The following is a 23,602-nucleotide window of genomic DNA, read 5'->3' as shown; positions in this document are numbered from 1 at the left end:
CTCAGTATGCATGTGCAACCACTGCTGGAAGTGGATAAAGGAAAAGGGGGACTTCCTTAATGCTGCAGACTGATCTATGCAGTGGATCAGAAGGTCAAAGTAGAGGACAGAAGGAAGCAATGGTCTGTTCCAGCTGGACAGAAGAACTTTGTGTTTGTTCAAAAGCATAAGTAACTCAAGCTCAGAATAAAGGTTGGTGGCCAGGTCCTTCTGGAAAAACCTGCTGGAGCTGAGCTCCCGCACGCTTTCAGCTCTGTGCATAACTCACATGAACATTAATGAGCGTTAAATGCATGCACAAAGAGAAGAATAGATCCCTTAGTGATTTGTCAAGATAAAATTCAAAATAACGTTGAATGCTCAGAGGTAAATATTAGGTTTAGGAATTAAAAACAACAGACGTAGTGGAACAATTGCCATAATGACATCCAGGAAAAAGCTATCCACTGTAGCAGGGTTTCATTAGAGTTATGGCCTGCAGCCATACCACCTTGTCCTATGATCTTAAAAGCTAAGCAGGGTTGGCTGGTTAGTATTTGGATGAGAGACCTCCAGTGAGCATCCCCATAGCATTAGCTTTTACTTGCATCATTCATAAGTGAAGAGAAGTTGTTTGTTGTCGGCAGAGTTCCTCAGCAAGAAAAATCCCTGTAGTTACTCAGCTGCATCTTCCTCCTGCAGTATCAAGACAGCTGTAACTCAAACAGGTGCCAAGTACCTCACAGGCTGTGATTTACTCCCTAGTGTAATATCTCTCTTTGGCTGTATGTGGGCCATGCTTGGTTAATGTCACAGTTTTGCCTTTTAGGTCACTGCAACAATCAGGGTCATATGACCCAGCAGGTTATACATATTTGAGAGTGGGAGAGGGAATCAGAACACACTCCACAGTGTCTTATATCAAAACACTCTTCACATTATTGTAGAATAAGATCGGGAACTGGGCAGTAAGACAAGTCCCTTCTTAATTTTTCTTTCCCTTTCACTGAATATGCTAAAGCGTGGGCCTGTGTACTCGTTACCACGGGAATTCTTCTTGAACGTTTGTGTATGTTACTTTAATGAAGTGAAAATACTGGAGCTTTTCAGCTCAGTGAAGCCTTTATTATCCAGTTTTAAACAAAATGCTGGATGGGCTCCCATGACCTTACAAACGGTATATGAAATCACAGCTCTTCATGGAGATCCTGAGAAACTGCTTGTGTGAAACGACCTTTGAGGAATTTCTACAGACAAAGTGGTTGGGAGGCTTTGGATCAATCCCTTGAATGGCAAGACAAATTTGAAGGAAAAGAAAGCATCTCATTGGGTAGGTCTTGATAACTAATTACTCGAACTACTGTATGTAAACAGAACGCCCTTGAGTCTGCACATTTTTCTTTTCCAGTTTTGTTGTTGCATCTACATAAACCGCAACCCTTCATATTTTTTCAGTTAAGAAGTCATAATTTCCAGGTCTTTCCATATACTTGTAGCCACAGGTCCAGTGTGCTTCAGCAGCAGCCCTGGGAACTACAAGTTGTGGACTACAAACTGCGGCATGTTGAGAGAACTTCCTGGTTCCTGCCAAAATGTACCCTCCTGCTTTTGCGGGGGGGGACAGAGGTCTCAGCACTGACTGAGCTAGGAGCACGGAGCAGGCAAGCACAGAGGAGCTGCTGGACAGTAATTCTGTTCTATGTTCTTTAAAGAATAAAGTTTTGTTCCTGGTGCTTTGTATGAGGTGACCACAAACTGACACAACACAGAGCACACAAAAGGAGCCTCGGGCCCAGTTTCCCCAATAGGGTTGCCAAGTGTCTGGTTTTTGACCAGACAGTCCAGTCAAAAAGGAACCCTGGCAGCTCCAGTCAGCACGGCGGACCAGGCCGTTGAAGTCTGGTCAGCAGCACAGAAGGGCTAAGGCAGGCTCCCTGCAGCTTCCGGAAGCGGCCAGCATGTCCCTGCAGCCCATAGGTGCAGGGGCAATCAGGGAAGCTCTGCGCGCTGCCCCGACCCCAGCGCTGGATACTCAGCTCCCATTGGCTGGGAATTGTGGCAAATGGGAGCTGCGGGGTGGTGCCTGTGGGTGTGGGCAGTGTACACCATGCAGAGCTGCCTGGTTGTGCCTCTGCCTAGGCGCCAGACATACTGGCTGCTTCCCAAACCAGCACAGAGCCAGCACAGGCAGGGAGCCTGCCTTAGCCCTGCTGTGCTGCTGACCTTGAGCTGCCTGAGGTAAGTGCCACCTGGCCGGAGCCTGCACTCTGAACCTCCTCCTGCATCCCAAACCCCTGCCCCAGGTCAGGACCCCCTCCCAGACCCTGCACCCCCACCCCTTACCCCAGCCCTGAGCCCCCTCCCATACTCCAAACTCCTCAGCCCCAGCCCAGAGCCCTGTACCCCAAACCCCTCACCCTAGCCCCACCCCACAGCCCATACCCCCATCCAGAACCCGCACTCCCTCCCGCATCCCAACCCCCTGCCCAGCCGAGAGCCTGTCCCGTCCCCTGATTTCTGGCCCCACTCTGGAGCCTGCATCCCCCAGCTAGAGCCCTCACCCCCTCCTGCACTCCAACCTCCTGGCCCAGCCTGGTGAAAGTGAGTGAGGGTGGGGGAGAATGAGCGACTGAGGGATGGAGTGAATGGGGGCGGGGCCTCGGGGCAGCAGTGTTTGGTTGTGTGCAATTAGAAAGCTGGCAACCCTATTTCCCAAAGTTGTGTAAGAAGTCGCAAGGCAGACTTCCCCTATCTTGAACAACCTCATACTGGGCCAGTGAATGGGGGAGGGGGAAAAAGGGCTACATACTCAGTGCAGCTAGAGAAGTTGAAGGCAGAGCATTTCCATTTGGTTTCCAAATGCTGCTGTATTCCTAGAATATACAACACTGAATGTTAATCTCTACTCTTTAGAAATATGTCTTGTTTATCCACAGAAGGCAAAGGAAAAGATCAACATTAAATTTAAAAAAAAAAAAAAAAAAGTATTTGCAGTATCCTACATTAGTCTTCCACAACAGAAAGATGCAAACTGCCAAAGAAGCATATTACCCAGGACAGTTGCCTACTGTCAACTGCTTTTAATGGGCATGCACTCAACATGAACAGCAATAAGTGAAACACCAGTTTAAATTTATTTTTTTTTAAAATAAGAAGTTCACATCTCCCCACCCTGCTCCCAGACAATGCTGTAAAGTTCTGGAGAGAGGTTGCACAAAGCAACTACAAATAAAGTGCATGTACATAAATAACTTAGTCTGACTTTTTGTTTAATGTCCAAGATGATAGGAACAGATTGTATCATGAACTACTTTCCTTTTGGCTAATTAAATAGCAGTCCCCACTTACCATAAAGCATATTCTTATTAAAACAAGTATCTATAGTCACTCTGCTGGATAAATTACTTCCAAGTAAGTGCCATAAAGCCCATTACATTCTTGCTTTAGAAGTGGATCAGGTCCAAACAGACAATCAAAGGATTTCACTGGGATTATTTTAGATTAGAAAAACTAAGGGAGACATGAGGCACTGACAAGATCGTAAAGGCATAAAGGATAAATTAGCAGTTACATACCAAACAAAGTGCTCTAGCAGTATCATAGCATATCCAAAAGTCAGAATAAATTCCTACTGTATTAACCTTAGCCAAAATGGAAATCTGTTTATGCAGGAATAAAAATGTCATGAGCAAATGTTATCTTCTGTAGAAATCAAAATAGCTATTTCAAAGGTACGTATAAAAAAATCCCCCTTCAAAAACCCAAGAACTGGCTGAGTAGGAGTTCATTCCTTCTATAGGTTCCTTTTTACATTTAATAGAAAAAACCATGTTATGATTTACCATATTAATGAACTATTATTGCATAACTGTATTTTTATTGCAGATATATTGCCTGCTAAATGATGCTGTTTTTCCAGAAAAAGTTCACAGTATAGATTCTATGGGAATGTTTCCTGCTGCCAGTTCCTAAATCTTTCAGAAGCTGTCAGCAATCTCAGAAATCAAGTTTGAAATACCCTAGCAAGCCTAAGCACATGCATAGGCCTTCTATTTTTTAAAATTGCAACACAAACCATTAAAGAAACACCTTAAACATATAGGATTATTGAATGCAAGATCATCCTCTCACTTGTCAATCTAAAGGATACTGTCAGCTGAGTGAAATTTAAAGCTACAATTTCTATAAATATAACTTGACATTTAAAAGCTAACTGATTTTTATGGCTAATTTCTGCCCAAACTAATTATCCTTAGAGTCCCATTAACAGCCCCTTAATGCTGACATGAAACCAAATCAAATAAACATGTCTACACTGAGTGCCAAACTCAGAAGAACACCCTGTCTTTCTTATTCCCCTCCACTCAGCCCACCATGTATAAGGTCTTACCTGCAGTTCACCAAAGGCATGGAAAGTCTGCCTAAAAGCTCCATAGAACTAAGAAACTAGTTCTTTCTTCTAAAGATGCCATGGTGACTTTTTAGTACGTCTCCATGCATTGCTTCACTGTAAACTCCCGCCCCCTCCCCCATGGAAGCCTTTTTGGATGAAGATAAATGGAAACTAGCCAAATAAGTGCATAGCACCAATGTAGCACATTCCTACAATAGGGACTGTACCAATGTCACAATGTCCTCACATTTTATACCAGAACATATGTGCAAATATTCCTTACAAAAGCTTACTAGGGAAACTGATTACCAATGCTTCCATCAAGTCTGATTACCAGTGCTATCCTATTACTCCCTTCTTATTACAGGAGCCATTTGCAAAGTGGTAGTTACAGGCATACACTGTTAATGGTTAATGGGATTTTTATGGGTAATTCTCCCATTCACTTTTTGTTATGAAGATTTGTGCACATAATTCCAGTGCTCAATTTCAAGATTACATTCCATAATGTCAATTTGTGGGGGTTTTTTGTTTGTTTTTTTGCTAGAAGATACTTTAGGAGTATAATGTGCCCACTTAATGTATGGCATTATATACAGTTTTACATGCTGATGAATACAAAAAATAGCCAGAAAGCTGCCCTAATGGGATGAGTGAGAATCCCACTGCTGCAGGGAAATCTCAAAGTGGTTTAGCCACCTCTAAATCACTCCCAGGCCCACCAGAATGGATTGTATATCAGAGGCAGTGACTTGTGCTCTAGCAATCTTTGGTTTGCAGAATAGCCTCCAGGGGACTGTTCCACTAGCTGGTCTTAGAACAGCCTTTGGTGATCCAAATCAGCCGTAGGCCAGCCCTGAGAGAAAAAGGTGACTAAGAATAACTTTTCCTTCCCTACTCCTTGTGTTCTGTGCTGAGAGAAGCTAGGCCAGATACAACAGTCTCATCAGTATTCTGTACATACTTTGGGTGAGCTATTGACTATCCAGAAATAGGACTTTGCAAACTTGTAATTTATAGGCGTATTGCAGGGGTGGGCAAATTTTGGCCTGAGGGTTCCAAAACTGTATGGAGGGCCAGATAGGGAAAGCTGTGCCTCCTCAAACAGCCCGGACCCTGCCCCCTATCTGCCCCCCCCACTGCCCGCATCCGACTGCCCCTCTCAGAACACCCAACGCATCCAACCCATCCTGATCCTTGTCCCCTGACTTCCCTCTTCCAGGACCTCCCACCCCTAACCACCCCCGGGACCCCACCCCCTATCCAACCCCCCCTGCTCCCTGTCCCCTGACTGCCCCAACCCCTATCCACACCCCCACCCCTGACAGGCCCCCCAGGACTCCCACGCCTATCCAACCACCCCCTGCTCCCTGTCCCCTGACTGCCCCCTGGAACCCCCTGCCCCTGATTGAATCCCCCCGCTCCCTTACCATGCCGCTCAGAGCGCCAGGACTGGCTTTGGGATGTATGACCACTGGGAAGCATTCATGGACAGAGGACAGTTCTCTCGGGATGGACTTCTTCTAGGATGGAGGCTGGCACAACTGATTAAGAGAGCTTTAAACTAGAAATTTGAGGGAGATGATTGGGAGATGTCCAGGTAACCTCTTAACCGGATTTTAGCATTGAGAGGGAAGAAAAAGTAAGAAAGGATACAGCCGTGGGTAGGAGAATGGACATAAGGAGGAAGGGCAGTGTGGATACTAGTCTAATAGGTCATACTGGTGGTAGAATGTCTGTGCCTAATCAGGTAAAGAATGTGAGCGAGGCCAAACAGCAAAAATTAAGATGTTTGTACACTGATGCGAGGAGCCTAGTTAACAAAATGGAGGAACTAGAGCTACTGGTGCAGGAAGTGAAACCAGATATTATAGGGATAACAGAAACATGGTGGAATAGTAGTCATGACTGGACTACAGCTATTAAAGGGTATGTGCTGTTTAGGAAAGACAGAAACAAAGGCAATGGTGGTAGAGTAACACTGTATATCAATGATGAAGTAGAACGTAAAGAAATAAGAAGAGATGGAATGGATAAGACAGAGTCTGTCTGGGCAAAAATCACACTGGGGAAGTAAGCTACTAGAGCCTCCCCTGGGATAGTGCTTGCGGTGTGCTATAGACCGCCAGGATCCGATTTGGATAAGGATAGAGACCTCTTTAATGTTTTCAATGAAGTAAATACTAATGGGAATTGTGTGATCATGGGAGACTTTAACTTTCCAGATATAGACTGGAGGACAAGTGCTAGTAATAATAGGGCTCAGATTTTCCTGGATGTGATAGCTGATGGATTCCTTCAAGTAGTTGCTGAACCAACAAGAGGGGATGCCATTTTAGATTTGGTTTTGGTGAGTAGTGAGGACCTCATAGAAGAAATGGTTGTTGGGGACAACCTTAGTTCAAATGATCATGAGCTAATTCAGTTCAAACTGAATGGAAGGATAAAAAACAAACAAAAAAAAAATCTGCGACTAGGGTTTTTGGTTTCAAAAGGGCTTTTAAAAATTAAGGAAATTAGTTAGGGAAGTGGATTCAACTGAAGAACTTATGGATCTAAAGGCAAAGGAGGCCTGGAATTACTTCAAGTCAAAGCTGCAGAAGCTATCAGAAGCCTGCATCGCAAGAAAGGGGAAAAAATTCATAGGCAGGAGTTGTAGACCAAGCATCTCAGAGAGGTGATTAAGAAAATGCAGAAAGCATACAGGGAGTGGAAGATGGGAGGGACCAGCAAGGAAAGCTACCTTATTGAGGTCAGAACACATAGGGATAAAGTGAGAAAGGCTAAAAGTCAAGTAGAATTGGACCTTGCAAAACCAATAGTAAAAGGTTCTAAAGCCATATAAATAAGAAGAAAACAATGAAAGAAGAAGTGGGACTGCTAAACACTGAGGGTGGAGTGGAGGTTAAGGATAATCTAGGCATGGCCCAATATCTAAACAAATACTTTGCCCAGTCTTTAATAAGGCTAATGAGGATTTTAGGGATAATGGTAGCATGACAAATGGGAATGAGGATATGGAGGTAGATATTGCCATATCTGAGGTAGAAGAGAAACTTGAACAGCTTAATGGGACTAAATCGGGGGGCCCAGATCATCTTCATCCAAGAATATTAAAGGAATTGGCACATGAAATTGCAAGCCCATTAGCAAGCATTTTTAATGAATCTGTAAACTCAGGGGTTGTACCGTATGACTGGAGAATTGCTAACATAGTTTCTATTTTTAAGAAAGGGAAAAAAAGTGTTTATTTAAAGAGTTTAATTAACTACTTAATTAACTTATTTAACTTAACTTAATTAACAAAGTAACTACTGGCCTGTTAGTTTGACATCTGTAGTATGCAAGGTTTTGGAAAAAATTTTGAAGGAGAAAGTAGTTAAGGACATTGAGGTCAATGGTAAATGGGACAAAATACAACATGGTTTTACAAAAGGTAGAGCATGCCAAACCAACCTGATCTCCTTCTTTGAGAAAGGAGCAGATTTTTTTAGACAAAGGAAACGCAGTGGATCTAATTTATCTAGATTTCAGTCAAGCGCTTGATACAGTGCCACATGGGGAATTATTAGTTAAATTGGAAAAGATGGGCATCAATATGAAAGTTGAAAGGTGGATAAGGAATTGGTTAAAAGGGAGACTACAGCGGGTCACACTGAAAGGTGAACTGTCAGGCTGGAGGGAGGTTACCAGTGGAGTTCCTCAGGGATCGATTTTGGGACCAATTTTATTACTGACCTTGGTACAAAAAGTGGGAGTGTGCTAATAAAGTTTGTGGATGATATAAAGCTGGGAGGTATTGCCAATTTAGAGAAGGACCGGGATATCATACAGGAGGATCTGGATGACCTTGTAAACTGGAGTAATAGTAATAGGATGAAATTTAATAGTGAAAAGTGCAAGATCATGCATTTAGGGATTAACAACAAGAATTTTAGTTATAAGCTGGGGACACATCAATTAGAAGTAACAGAGGAGGAGAAGCACCTTGGAGTATTGGTTGACCACAGGATCACTATGAGCTGCCAATGTGATACGGCCATCAAAAAAACTAATGCGGTCTTGTGATGTATCAGGCGAGGTATTTCCAGTAGAGATAAGGAGGTGTTGGTACCGTTATACAAGGCACTGGTGGGACCACATCTGGAATACTGTGTGCAGTTCTGGTCTCCCATTTTAAGAAGGATGAATTCAAACTGGAACAGGTACACAGAAGGGCTACTAGGATGATCCGAGGAATGGAAAACCTGTCTTATGAAAGGAGACTCAAGAAGCTTGGCTTGTTTAGCCTAACCAAAAGAAGGTTGAGGGGAGATATGATTGCTCTCTATAAATATATCAGAGGGATAAATACCGGAGAGGGAGAGGAATTATTTAGCTCAGTACCAACGTGGACACAAAAAGAAAAGGAGTACTCGTGGCACCTTAGAGACTATCAAATTTGTATCAAATTTGCAAATGAATTCCAATTCAACAGTTTCTCGCTGGAGTCTGGATTTGAAGTTTTTTTGTTGTAATATAGCAACTTTCATGTCTGTAATCGCATGACCAGAGAGATTGAAGTGTTCTCCGACTGGTTTATGAATGTTATAATTCTTGACATCTGATTTGTGTCCATTTATTCTTTTACATAGAGACTGTCCAGTTTGACCAATGTACATGGTAGAGGGGCATTGCTGGCACATGATGGCATATATCAATTGGTGGATGTGCAGGTGAACGAGCCTCTGATAGCATGGCTGATGTTATTAGGCCCTGTGATGGTGTCCCCTGAATAGATATGTGGGCACAGTTGGCAACGGGCTTTGTTGCAAGGATAGGTTCCTGGGTTAGTGGTTCTGTTGTGTGGTATGTGGTTGCTGGTGAGTATCTGCTTCAGGTTGGGGGGCTGTCTGTAGGCAAGGACTGGCCTGTCTCCCAGGATTTGAGAGAGTGTTGGGTCATCCTTCAGGATAGGTTGTAGATCCTTAATAATGCATTGGAGGGGTTTTAGTTGGGGGCTGAAGGTGACGGCTAGTGGCGTTCTGTTATTTTCTTTGTTAGGCCTGTACTGTAGTAACTGTTGAATTGGAATTCATTTGCAAATTTGATACAATTAACTTAGGCTTGAATAGAGACTGGGAGTGGCTAAGTCATTATGCATTATCCTTGTTTTTTCCTACCCGCCCCCCCAGACATTCTTGTTAAACCCTGGATTTGTGCTGGAAATGGTCCACCTTGATTATCATACACATTGTAAGGAGAGTGGTCACTTTAGATAAGCTATTACCAGCAGGAGAGTGGGGTGGGAGGAGGTATTTTTTCATGCTTTGTGTGTATATAGAAAGATCTACACTTTCCACAGTATGCATCTGATGAAGTGAGCTGTAGCTCACGAAAGCTTATGCTTAAATAAATTGGTTAGTCTCTAAGGTGCCACAAGTACTCCTTTTCTTTTTAGAATAGTCTTAGAATACAGACTAACACGGCTGTTATTCTGAAATGTGGACACAAGAACAAATGGATATAAATTGGCCATCGGGAAGTTTAGACTTGAAATTAGACGAAGGTTTCTAACCATCAGAGGAGTGAAGTTCTGGAATAGCCTTCCAAGGGAAATAGTGGAGGCAAAAGACTTATCTGGCTTCAAGATTAAACTCAATAAGTATATGGAGGAGATGGTATGATGGGATAACATGATTTTGGCAATTAATTGATCTTTAACTATTCATGGTAAATATGCCCAATGGCCAGTGATGGGACGCTAGATAGGGTGGGATCTGAGTTACTACAGAGAATTCTTTCCTGGGTATCTGGCTGGTGAATCTTGCCCACATCCTCAGGGTTCAGCTGATGGCCATATTTGGGGTTGGGAAGGAATTTTGCTCCAGGGCAGACTGGAAGAGGCCCTGGAGCTTTTTCATCTTCCTCTGTAGCATGGGGCATGAGTCACTTGCTGGAGGATTCTCTGCACCTTGAAGTCTTTGAGCTATTGAAGTCCTCAAATCATAGTTCAGACATAGGTGAGAGGTTTATTGCAGGAATGGTTGGGTGAGATTCTGTGGCCTGCATTGTGCAGGAGGTCAGACTAGGTGATCATAATGGTCCCTTCTGACCTTAATATCTATGAGTCTATGACCGACAGCCATGCTGCCCGGCTGGAGCCAGCCATGCCACTGCGCAGTGTGGAGCACCAGGGCAGGCCAGTGGCTCTCACAGCTGCGCTGCCCGGCAGGAGCTCACAGCCCCGCTGCCCAGAGCGCTAGCGGCACGGTGAGCTGAGGCTGCGGGAAAGGGAGGACAGCAGGGGATGAGGTGTGGGCTAGCCTCCCTGGCTGGGAGCTTAAGGGCCAGGCAGGATGGTTCTGTGGGCCGGATGTGGTCCGCGGGCCATAGTTTGCCCACCTCTTGTGTACTATCACCAATAAAAAGTGCAGCTGTTCCTTTTGGGGTGGCGTGGGGGTAAGGCAACAGCCGATTTTTTAGTTTTATTGCCTGTGGGTTGCAGTTTCAAAAGCTACATACTCATAACTGCTTCTTGCTTTCATGTTTTATTTAAGAAAAGTAATCAGAAAATTTCATGAGTCTTAATTAAGCTCTTCAAATAAACAAAGCTTAAGTGGAGTTGGCACAAAAAGTAGGATTATAAAAATAAGACCCATGGCCAGGAGGGTTGATTCAAAAGTGGAGCCTAGAGAAGGAAGAGGAAAGAGAAGGGGGAGGAAAAATGGAGAAGGTGATTTGAGAGAAAGGAAACAAAAGGATAGATCAGAAGATTTAGAATAATACAATATACAACTGCAATGGGGGACACTCACCTCTTGTGAGCACCTACTGTTGGCTGGCTGCAAACCTGAATTCTTTTTCTCTGCTCCTAGTGCCACTGTTGCCCTTGCTGGGCAAGTCTTCAGTGGCTCAGCCCTCCAGCTCAGTCACACAGTCTAAAATGGTGAACCCCTTCCAGGGTACACAAGTCCAAAATAAACACAAGCAAAAGTCTCCCAAATTCACTGGCTCAAGCTGGATTTAGGCCCTCCTTCCTGAGGGTGCCTTCTTTCTTCAGCCCCTCTTGGTCCTCTTTAAATCTAACCCCTTATCTTTGGCTTCTAGCAAACAGTCCTGTCTACTCTTCAGGACTTAGGCCACTTCTTCACTGATAGTGAGATGACCTGGAGCCACTGACTATTCCAGGTCCCAACCCAGGGACCCTATAAACAGCAGTCTCATGCTGCTTTCCTTATAGTTGCTGCTTCCCACTCAGTCCCATCACCTTCATCCATTACACTAGGGTTAAAGCATTTGGGTTCTCTCTGTCAGTCCCCTGCTTGAGCAGGGTGTCTCCCAGGCCTCCTCACCTGGAGAGTTTCACAATCCTCTAACCCTTCTTCATTCTTCTGATCCCACCCAGAAACTGACCTGCTTAGGCCCTGCAGCTCCTTTTAACTGAGTCTGCTGCACTCTAATTGGCTACTTCCCTGCAGCCTTTCTAGGCAGGCCTGGAGGACCTACCTTCACTGCTCCTTTTCTGGGGCAGGGTGTGGTAGGACAACAAGGCCACCAGCAGGGGGCCTCAAAGGGCCTAGCACACCCCATCACAGTAACTAAAGGGGAAAAACACAATTCTGAGGTCTTCATTTCACTTGATGTGATAGGCCCAGAAGCCTAAGAATAATTTATATTTTCTATTATTCACTACTACCTATTTATCTTTCTTTAGGAGAGGTTCTAGTGTCTTAATGGGAAATGTAGAAACAACCTTTTGATTACAAACTTGGTTATGAATTCTCCAACCCAATCTCACCAAAATAAATTGATCCAGAACATTTCACAGATCTGATCTCATACAGATTTGAACTTTAGTAGGCTGTCTGGAGCAAACTGGATAATACTTAGTAATGTCTCAGTTCAAGGGACTGGACTAGATGACCTACCAAGGTCCCTTCCAGTCCTACATTTCTATGATTCCCAGATGTTGCCCAAACATCATCACTCAAAAACAGTTCAAAACCAGGGGAGAGCTAGAGAGCTCCTTATAGCCCTCAACAAAACTTGAGACCGCTGTATGGGCTCACATAGATCTACCCGTAAATATTATTTAAAACATTATGGACATTTCTAAATGTACCTACTTTTCTAATATTTAGGTTTTTAAAACTGTAATGGTCCTTTAATGGCTTGTTCCTTGAACTGCTGATATTTTAAAAATTTATTCAAGTTTAATGTTTTTTTTTCTGGTATGTGTACTCACACATAAAAAACATTAAAACTGGAATATACATACATAGGCGATACCAGCCTGGCCTATATCATGTATGTGCACACACACATACACACACCCCCCCCCTACTTTTCCGTACTGCAGTTTCCCATCTGTAATATGGAGATAATGCTACTTACCTCCTTGGTAAAGAGCTTTAAGATCTATTCATGAGAAGTACTATATTAGAGCGAGCTATTAACATATATACATATAGACAAACACATATATATTGCATAAACATAAGTTTATGTTTCTATGAGAAACAAAATGGTAAAACCACTGAACTGTTTATCAAACTTGATTTGTTTTGTAGATCTAATTGAGACTTAAGCGAAGCTTGAAGACTGCATGATACATATATCTCATACCTTTTCAGTGGACACAAGTAAATGATAATCTTCTAAGAAAATCTGGAAAAAATGCATTCCCGAAAATGGGTTACCCACATTTCAAGGAGAGCTATAAACAAGCCAAGCTGAAGAAAAATTGTTGAGTATTTTCATAGACAAGTTTCTCATATTAGCTTATCCACACTGCACATTATACATGCTGATAACTAGAACTGATTGGGTGGGAGGGGAGGGGGGAAGTAGTTTCATGAAAAATTTGAAAAAATAAAAATTGTTTTCATTGGAAGGCTTCAAAATGGACCCATTTTTTGTTTTCTCAAAAATAACCCTCTTTTCATTATTTTTTAAAATTAAAAATATATTGAAATACTTACCAAAACTATTACCAAATAGTTACAAAATATTACTGAAAGGGTTGCAATGGATTTCATAGGAGCAGGGTGCCATTTTTCACTAGGCCTTTTAAAGAAGACTGACTTTATATGGTATGTGTGTTCTAGTTTATTAGCAAAAAGAAAAGGAGTACTTGTGGCACCTTAGAGACTAACAAATTTATTTGAGCATAAGCTTTCGTGAGCTACAGTTCACTTCATCGGATGCCATAAGCTTTTGGCATCCGATGAAGTGAGCTGTAGCTCACGAAAGCTTATGCTCAAATAAATTTGTTAGTCTCTAAGGTGCCACAAGTACTCCTTTTCTTTTTGCAGATACAGACTAACACGGCTGCTACTCTGAAACCTAGTTTATTAGGTTTGCTGCTGCTGAAAATTTTTCTAAGCTGAATTTACAGGTACATGCTTCATGGCATAATTACTATGTTTAATCATGTTTGTGAGGAGAGCAGGTTTTGCTTTTAGAGTGTGTTTAATGTTTACACACACACACACACACACACACGCACTTTTTTCATGGGCGGGGTATGTGGGGAGAGGGGATGAATGCTTATGTTTATGACGTTTAAGGGTCTGTCTACTTTGGAAGCTGAAGCACTTTGTTTATCCAGAGTTGAGTTACAATTCAGAGGGTGCCAATGCAAACTTCTCCCGACTACCATGCCAAAAATGTCAACCCTGTCTTGGAGGGACAGCTCTCCCTCACAGCGATTTGCCCTCGGAGACAGCTCAGTTTAAAGCTGAACTGTGGTTAAAGACCAAGCACTAAACAATTTTGTCTCAAACACAGCAGTTTTTAAATATGCTTTTTATCTGATATTCTTCATATTTTTATCTCAGCAGGAATCTGCTTTCACCAGCTAAGTTGACTAACTGTGTCTTCTAGCCCGCCTCTATATCAAACACACAGTGTGTCCTTCAAACTGGGAACAGAGCTTTCATCCTCCAGGAGCACTAGGATCAGCCGCTCCAGTGGGCATGGTCAGCAGCACAAGGTCAATACACTTGATTTCTTCTCTGGAGACCGAGACGGCACAACTCTTGAGTTTCTTCTTGCAATGAGCTGGAATTCCCAATTTGCAATGAAACTGACTTGTTCCAGCTGGCAGCGCGTTGTGTTAGAGGCCAACTTTCTCATGCAGTTTTAAGGAACACTTGCCAAGCGTGTCATCTCAAATTGTTGATTTTTTTTTCATAAAGCCAATATATTATTGCTAAATGCTCAGAGATTAAGGGGGGGAAAGCAGGGGAGGCTTCATTCTGCTGAGACCTGTGTGTGATTTGATTTGATTATTTTTTGGCTGCTCAACTCTTATCCAGCATTGAGACCCGCCCCCTGCACGGCCCAAATCACAGCCATCTGCTGATTTCGCTGTGAACTTGCCTCTCAATAGCTGGCTCTCCCCATGCCAACAAATATAAGAGGGAACAAGCAAATCTTCAGTCCATAGCAGTAAAAGATGAGCTCCTATCTTAAGTGTATGAACAAGTGCCAGTCTCTCCTTGAAGCACTCCCTCCCGCTGAGAAAGGCACCTGTCTGACATGTTGCTGTTCTAGCCCTCTGGCAGGAGTGACATACATGCAGTATGGCCTATCATGTCCCCACTACCTTTAGGGCAGAAGTGACCATTTCCCCAAAGTACGTGATAGACGCCTTAGTTTTAGTGGAACAAATCTCTTTCCCTTCCCAGCGATTACGATGAGAGTTTCTAGCACCATGCCAGTTTGGCTGAAAGGGAATGAGCTGGATGGAGCCTCTGCTCCCAGGATGATAACAAGTGGCACTATCGTTAGACTTCCCAGCTGGCTTCTTATGCGTAATTTAATCAGAAGTTTGGTATACACTGCCTACATCATGGAGCTGCAGTGTCTTATCAGGGCCTCTGGGTGTTGCCACAATAAAAATAATATATCTTTCCACTTCTGTAGCACCTTCTGTCTCAGGACCTGAACACAATTCACAAATAGTAGGCTGAATTCAGAAATGATTTTTAAAGGGGAGTAAATTATAAAGAGGAGTTACACTAACAACCTAGACCTCCTGAGACTCTTTTAGACCCCTTTAGATGGGCCCACTTATCTCTCAGAAGGAGAATTGATGTTGCCACTATTTACATGGCAAGGGCAATCATAAAGGAGTCACTAAGTAATTCAGCAATATGAAATTATTCAGGATTCTTAATCTGTGCACATGAGGTACAAACATGGCTCCCTCCCCAACCACACACATAGAACTCTACCTTCAGGTAACAACCCTATCTACGGATAACAATAAAACTAGTCACAGGTAAAACTCCAAAGTGTAGAAGTTTGGTTCAATTCAGATGTGTTTCCGGTCCTTTTCAATCTGGACAAAGGCCTGTGTATCTCACAGGATCAGACTTTCCTAGGAGATTTCCAGTGCAATATAGTTTCAGCTGGATTGAAGGAGTATAAGCCTGATCCTGCATTCTGTTACATCACTTTCATACATCACTTGAAATGGGATAAAAAATCAGGCCCTACTTTCAAGCAGAATTTCTTTACTTCAGTTTTTAGTTCCAGCAAAACCAGGGGTGAAAGTAACCAGGGGTCCCTACCAGCAGGGCCGCCGATGGGGGCGCAAAAGGGGCAGCACTTTAACGTCAGCAGTACGGGCCAGTACTGGTGGCTACTTTTTACCAGTACACTGTAAGTCAGGGCGGGGCAGCAGAGAGTCAATGGCTCAGGCCCTCAGGCAGGACTGAGCAAAGGCAGGTAAACAACCAGCCCAGGCTCTCAGCTCATAGGGGCCTGGGAGAGGGGGAGACTGCCACCCGCGAGTTGGGTGGCAGAGGGGACGCAGGCCCACCCACTCCACTGTGTCCCAGCCCGGGGCCCTAGCAGTGGCAGAAGGCCGGCTGCTGAGTCAGTGGGGATCCTGGCTGCAACACATGGACATGGGCTCTGGCAGTGCTACAGCCAGACTAGGGTTGGCTGCCCCCAGGCTGCTTCCTAACTCCCACCCTAGAGGTACCTAGGTCCAGACGGTGTCCTCCGGGGGGGTGGGGGGGTCAAGCAACATGGGCTCCTCAGGGTAACTGGCAAGGGGTAGGCTTGGCAGCTTCTTTGGGTAACTGGTGAGGGGCAGGTTTGACAGTTCCTCCGGGCTCTGGTCAAAGTCAGGCGTTGGTCAGGAGGGCCAGTCTTTGGGTCTGCTGCTGGTTGAAGCTAGGCCGCAGGCGTCTGGCATCTCCAGCAGCTGCTCCTCCAATGAGCTCTGGGGTTGGGCTTTTATACTTCCTGACCTGTGCCTTGACCTCTGGAGGCTCGCTGGTTCCCCCTACTTTGGTGTCCGGAGGGACTCGTCCCTCTCTGGGGCGGCGGGGGACCACATCACCTCGCTACAGGTACCCACTATATAATTTAGCATGTCTCTTGGATTCCCATATGAACAGGATTCCTACATAATAATAGTAGGTATGAGAATATGGATATTGTTTTTTAAAAAACTATATCAGAATCCAAGCAGGACACAGACTTCAAGTTTTAGGCAGAAGTTCTATAGTGTGTGTGTGTGAGAGAGAGAGAGAGAGAGAGAATAGTTTTAGGGATAATGTAGTGTTCCTAATAAAACTCCCAGTGCAATCTTAGGAAAAAGAGACAACATTATTTTTTTTACTCTTGTTACATTACAGCGAGCAAGAGAGTTTTCTTCCATTGGATGACTAGGTAAAAAGGCTTCAGCTAGTATAGGGTTGAAGCCTGCTTTCTTGCTTCAATGCCTCATGCCCCTTCCCAAAAAATGTACACAAAGAGAATATTTAGGGGATGTGCACAAACAGCTAGTGCTACACTCCCAAACATTTTGGAGGTAGTGCAAACCCATCTCTATTGTTTAAAAATTACTTACATTATATTTTCTCCAGATTTTGCTAAAAGGTTTGGGTCCTGACATTTTTCACTTTTTAGTTTCAGAGTGACACAAAAGGACCTAAACAATCTCTTTGAGGATTCTCCCAGTTGGTGCAAAGTCTACAACCTGCTCTGTACCTCTGTAACAGGGCATGTAATAGAAGAAAGGAGGCAGGCCAGAATGGGAGAGTTCTGGACCAGAGTCTACAATGCCTAGGTTTCACCTCAACCAGCTAACATATGTTAGGATGACTCTTGCCCTATCCACATGGCCATTTTAAAACATGTTAGTTAAAATATATTAGCTAACTTCTATCCTAGTTTAGACCAGCCCTCCGAGTACATGTGTAAAGTATGGTTAGACAAAAGTAAGAGGGTGTAGTTCTAAGTAAGGAGGTCTAATATAGTGAGGAAGTCTAAGTTTTTATAGCATAGGACACACTGAGTGGGGAAAGGGTCGATCTCTAAGCTACAATACCATAGACTCCTTTTAGATACACAGAGAGCATCCCTGAATTTGCCCTATGCAAGTAAAGAGCATTCCTAACAGTGTCAAATTTCAAGTTATAGCAGCATAACTTTTCACATTTCTAGAATTGTTAAATACTTGTAAGGTAAAATTACTTTACTAAGAATATAAGGCTATATAAAGCATGAAATTTAATGTAATAACAGCATAAATGTCTGTGTTACCTATCAAATGACAGTTGTTTTTTTATACATATATAAACATTATTTTTATACAAACTAAAGTGGGGGCAAGAACGGCAATTGTCATTTTAATGGAAGCCAGATCTCTCAAAGATAATTGCATGTGTACATTTAAGGATGAAGATTTATAGCTAATGCATACTTGGTAGACTTGAGTGACAGAAATTTGAAATACTTCTTTAGTTCTGAAGATCATATGGAGATATTTTTAAGCTCATAGTATAGAGCAATAAGAAAATGAGCTGACAACTGGCACCTTTTTCTTCCTTTTTACAGACCATTTTAAAACAATTCCTCCTACTTTTGTTGTCTCTTATCTCAGCTATTCCCTGTTATCACACCTTATATTTATGACCGTCCTCAGCTAGGCCATTGAAAACTTTTCTGCTGGCAAGAAACCCAGGCATTGTGGTCTGCCTTTCACGAGTGACAAGTACAGTTGTCAGGCTGGATTAATCTAAAACTACCCTATAGTTCCCTGAACTCCTAGAACAATTGATTTCATCCTACTAGCAGCACCTTCGTACACAAGTTCCACAAGTTTTAAGTTACACAAACCATGAAAACCTGAGATAACTGTGGCTGTACATCAGGGTCCATCAAGTGGTAGATCTCAAACTGCTGTGGGCTCCATATATTAACACTCAGAATAGTTGAATCAGCACACAAGTCCATTTCTTGAAAGGTATTAATCTCTTTAAAGGTGAAGAATTAATAATAGAGAGCGAAAGGGTGAGGGAAATGCAATCTGTTAGAGGACTGGGACAGTGCACATGAAAATTAGAGCTGTAGTTAGCTGTCACAAGAGATTCCAAACTCTGGTGAAAGAAACCCCTCTAATCTTCCTTGTAAAAGCTCCTCAGCCCACTGTATTTGCCACTCTCCTGAAATCAAGAGAAAGCCTGCAATGAGGAGCAAACCGAAAATATGGCAATAATAATTTGAGCCACTGTCAACATTTGTGTATATGGAAGTGTGACCATCATGAGGAGTAGGGGCAATATAGAATGGGGAACATGTTTCAATGCATATGAACCAAAAAAACAAACAGAAAACAAAAATAATAAAACCCCAGAATGTACCAATGAACAGAAGATCATTGCTATGTAATTTCATTCTGATTGATTTTCTTTGACACTTGACAGTTGGGAGAGAGAGAGGCAGTGGGTGAACACAGCAATATGGATCCCCTAGTTTCTGTTACACAAAATTTTTTAAAAAAAATATTTAAGTAAAATAGAATTGGGTCCTTATTTTTGAAATGACAGCACTAGTGCAGACAGCAAACTTTGTAAACTTGAAATTAGTCTCTAATTTTAAAAATATGGGCACTGCCATGCACACTCTTACTATCCAGAAGCATAAAGATGAAACAATTACAGTGCTGTATCAGACTGAGGGTCTCTCTCATTTCTAATGATGGCCAGGGCCAAAAGTTTCAGAAACACTAACTGTTAGTTTGCTCCTGCCAGTAGGGTCAGAGAGTAGAGAGATTTCATGATTACTCTTCATAGAAGGTGCTCACAGAACACAGCAATGGGTGAATTTAAACAAAAAAAAGCCCAATATACAGACAGGCTGATGTAAAATCCCATAATGGACAACTATGCAGAGGTATGCAAGGGGTTTAGGGAGGATATTTCCTCCGAATCCCAGGCAGTTAATGGTGTTTTTTTCCCTTGAAGCATGGGGGTTGGTATCTCTTATCTATTTTTTATCTTCACTCATATAGCAACAGATATTCATATTGTTTATTCAGTTTTTTAGTCCATCTAGGCTCCTGGATTCAGTGATCCTTTGTGGAAGTGAGATCCATAGGTTTATGATGTGTCTTGTAAGACTATTTCCTTGTATCCATTTTAAATGCGTTGCCTTCTCATTTCATTGGGTATCCCCTTGTTCTTGTAATATGAAACCAGGTTCAAAGGACCACCTGAGAGACCTTCTCTATCCTACCCACTACTTTATTTACTCCTGTCTTGTCACCTGTCATTTGTCCCCTAAACAGTCCTACATCTTTTTAATCTATTTCAATGGGAGAACTCATGTGTGGAAGGGTTTGCAGGATCCATCCCTAAGTCTTTTACTTCGGTCTTGGAAATTAACTTGTGAGCAATGACACAACGTAATAGAATTAAAGAGCTTTTTATGCTTCAGAGAAAACCATGAAAATACAACATAACTTTATTTGTATAACATCTTTCACACAAACTGTGACTCAAAACACTGTACAGAATTATATAAAGCAATGGTTTAAATTACAGAACACAATTACAAATACATTGTATGATGAATACATTTAAAAAGTCAGTCATAAATCCAATTAGAGAAAGAGAGAGAAATATAAAGCATGGCTAAAACATGCATTTTAAGATGGGATTTTAAAAGATGGAGAATCTATGAGGGAAAGAGATACAAGCAGGCTGTTCTATATTGCTGGCATGCAGAGGAGAAGAGTTTTACACCATCGGTAGAGAGATTGCGTAAAGGAACAGAAAGGAACTGGATGAGTAGGGAGGAAGGAATAGCAGAAAAGAGGCCTGATACTCCATTGCATTGGACCTTGTGTAGCCATTTACACATGTGCAAAATGAGTGAAAAGCACTACGAAATCAGAATGGTAATGCTTACAATAGCCCATTTTGCTCAGGTTTAGATGACTACACAAGATGCAAGGCAGTGGAGAACCAGGCCCAAATCTGTGATACAAGCTAAAGTAACTCCATGGAGACTTTTGAAAACAGGTCTAAAAATTTGAACTGGGTCCTGTACTAAATGGGGAGCAAACGGAGGGGCACTGGGGTAGATGTGATGTGATCATACTGCTTTGTACACAAACAAAGGCAGACAGCTACATTCTGCAGATGCTGAATTGCTAGGAGTTGGGGCGGTCATAGAGGAAGAAGTTGCATGAATGATGGTAAGAGGAGATGAAGATGTCAATGAGGATTTAGTAGAAATAGAATTGAGGATATGGAGTACATGGATAATGTTGCAACACATAGATTTACAGACATATGAAATGTGGAAGAAGTTGAGTTAAAGAGTCAAGTAGGGTACCAAGATTACAGGTAGTAGATTAAATTCAGGGGTGATGTGTAAAGTGGCATACTTTAGAGACCCTCACACCAATTCAGATCCCTTCCACTTAGACTTCTTGTGATTTACATATGCCTACTTGCCAAAGTAGGAGTGAGTGCAAAGGAGTTTAAGTTGGTGTAACTTACATAGCAAGGTGCTGGAGGAAAGTTAAAGTTGAGGTTGGTGTCAATTAAAGCACTGATAAGAAACAAATAGAGACTTGGTGTTTCATGCAAATGTCATTAATAAAAAGTGGAAGGGAATACAGAAAATATGACACATGAAAAATGTCCCTAAATAAAATGTTTTACGAAGTTTTTCACAAAGCATCACCAGGCCTTTTGAAGTTGGGGTGGGGGCTGGGGTGAGATAAACCAGATTAACTAAGATATTTAAAACCTCTATCCTGCAATGAATTCAATGTAAGTAGACATCTGCAGCACAGCATGGAGGCACAGCAGGGCTCAGTCCAGACCCAGGGTCCACTGGTGTGGAGTTCATTGCAGTATCGGGGCGTTGAGGGCTTAAAAACATGATACACAGAAACACAAATACATTTCTCCATCATTCTATTACACTCGCCTTCAGCTTGTGAGCATGACCAGCTTGGAAAAAAGTTTCAAAAGAAGAGAGAATTTGCACTCAAAGTGGGTCTTTCCAAACGCTCATAGATCCAAAGGAAAACTACTTACAGTACTCCAACAACAAACATCCCTTCTTACCTGTAGAGGTCTCCCTCTCTCTCTATCTGCTCATAGGGAGCATTCATTTTTCATGATCACTCCATCCTCCTTCATTCAAAGCAGACAATAATCTGTGCCAAACTCCATTGATCTATGTGTGAGTATTTTATAATGAGAATTTCTCCTGGACGTTAAATGCAGATTCACCACATTATAAAATAAAACAACATACAGTCAAGTTAATAGACGCAAACTACAAATTACAAACTCTGATGATCTCCAACTGCACTGAGCATTTGTTTACTTATCACAAGACATCATCAGTTAACCCCTTGTAGTGTGTGGCAATGATCTGCAGCTCAATACAGCGATGGATATCTTCAGAATAATTACCATTATAACTACCAGACCTACCCTTGCCACTGACCACCCTCCATCCAATATCAGTTACTGAAAACATTTTCAGGACAACACAGATTGTATTTTAAACTAGAGTAAACCAGGAAGGGGAAAAGAATAATACTTCACCACAGTTTGGTTTCATTTTAAATTGAGTCTGTATTTTTCAGTCTAGATGCCTGCTTAGGTATTCAACTCAAGTTCATTCTTCGGGGGATCTTGTCAATAAAGTCAAATTAGACTCTCTGTGAGCAGTAAGGTTTTTGAGGGTCTTTTTTGAGGGCTTCATTAAAAGCAGACAGTTTCTCTAACCTTTTAGCAGAACCTGTTATCTGATGACGTGAATTAAAGTCTCTCAAATGACTAATAATCATATCAAGGCTGCCATGTCAGCTTGTAGATTTGAATAAGAGGGTCTGAAAACATTTGCATGCCTCGATGTGCCAGTGCTAAGAAGCTAATGTGATAGTGCTGTCATAAAGCACTGGAAAGACATGACTTAATGTAATCTGTCATGTCATATGCTAATCTTCAGCCATTACTTGAGTGCTGTAAGTAAGTAGAAAGCATTTGGGAGAAATCCTTTTCAATTTCTCTGAGTACCACTTCTGCTGCTGGTCAGCTCAAATGGGTTTTGTGCATTTAATGCAGAGCTCAAGTCAAGTTGGTTTAGGTCACACTTAATTAACCAGCACATTGATGGGTTGGGCTGGCACAGCACTATGGAAAATGGGTATTCCTGATACTGCCTAACAAGTAAATATTTCATATGCAAAGAAAAAAGGAGACTTTCTCAGTCCTTGATAAGAACATGTCCTTTCTGAAAAACACTGTTGACTCTTTAACAAGACATTGTTTTTTGTGCTTCACCTAGCCTGCTTCTACATGAGAGCACAGTTTAAACAAAGATGATTATGAATAGTTAAAGACATTTCCTTTTGTAATGGGGAACTTTCAAAAAACTTGATATGGACTTGTCACTTAAAGCAACAAAAGCCAGAGGCAGCTCTAAACACTGTATTTTTAAATGAGAACAGAACAAACGATCAAAGGGAAAATTTCACTTTACTTATTTGTTTTAGCAAAACAACACCAATATTTCTTAATGTACAGCAGGTAGAAGAGGGAGAAATTCTCACAATGCTAAGTACACTATGTGGGATGGAAAATGAAACATATTAGCAAGAATGACAGAAATTTCAGGACAATTTTATCAAAGTGTGAAGGGATTTGGAGTCAACATTTGAAGGTTATTTTAATAATAGCTACAGCCTATTCAAATAAAAAGCTTGAGAACTCTGTGCCTTTTGTAGCAATAAGGCTGTTTAGCAGGGCTGAGCAGACATTTTGAAACATGGATGAATAGACAGTTTGAAACATAGCCCAGCTAAAATTGAGTGCTGTGTACACAAGAATATCAGAGCATTTAGACTGGGCCTGCTACAATTTAACATGAGAAATTTACAACCACAGAGAGAAAAATAACTTCTTCACTCTTCTT

General features: G+C 42.2%; 2 long non-coding RNA genes across 2 annotated transcripts in view; one reads left to right on the top strand and one right to left on the bottom strand.

Moving 5' to 3' along the window:
• The window catches only part of LOC122466803, a 45,701-nt gene extending 33,937 nt beyond the window's left edge, over positions 1-11,764 (bottom strand). Inside the window, exon 1 of the long non-coding RNA XR_006292633.1 lies at positions 11,170-11,764. This is a non-coding gene — a long non-coding RNA (uncharacterized LOC122466803). The remainder of the gene's footprint in view (positions 1-11,169) is intronic.
• Positions 11,765-13,006: 1,242 nt separating this feature from the next.
• Positions 13,007-17,731, top strand: LOC122466802. The gene is made up of 3 exons (XR_006292631.1): positions 13,007-13,099; positions 14,197-14,348; positions 17,291-17,731. It is a non-coding gene; the product is annotated as an uncharacterized LOC122466802 (long non-coding RNA).
• Positions 17,732-23,602: the final 5,871 nt, after the last annotated feature.

Source organism: Chelonia mydas, chromosome 8, assembly GCF_015237465.2.
Source record: "Chelonia mydas isolate rCheMyd1 chromosome 8, rCheMyd1.pri.v2, whole genome shotgun sequence".
In the NCBI taxonomy this organism is placed as follows: Eukaryota; Metazoa; Chordata; order Testudines; family Cheloniidae; genus Chelonia; species Chelonia mydas.
This window is presented reverse-complemented; position numbering and strand designations above follow the sequence as displayed.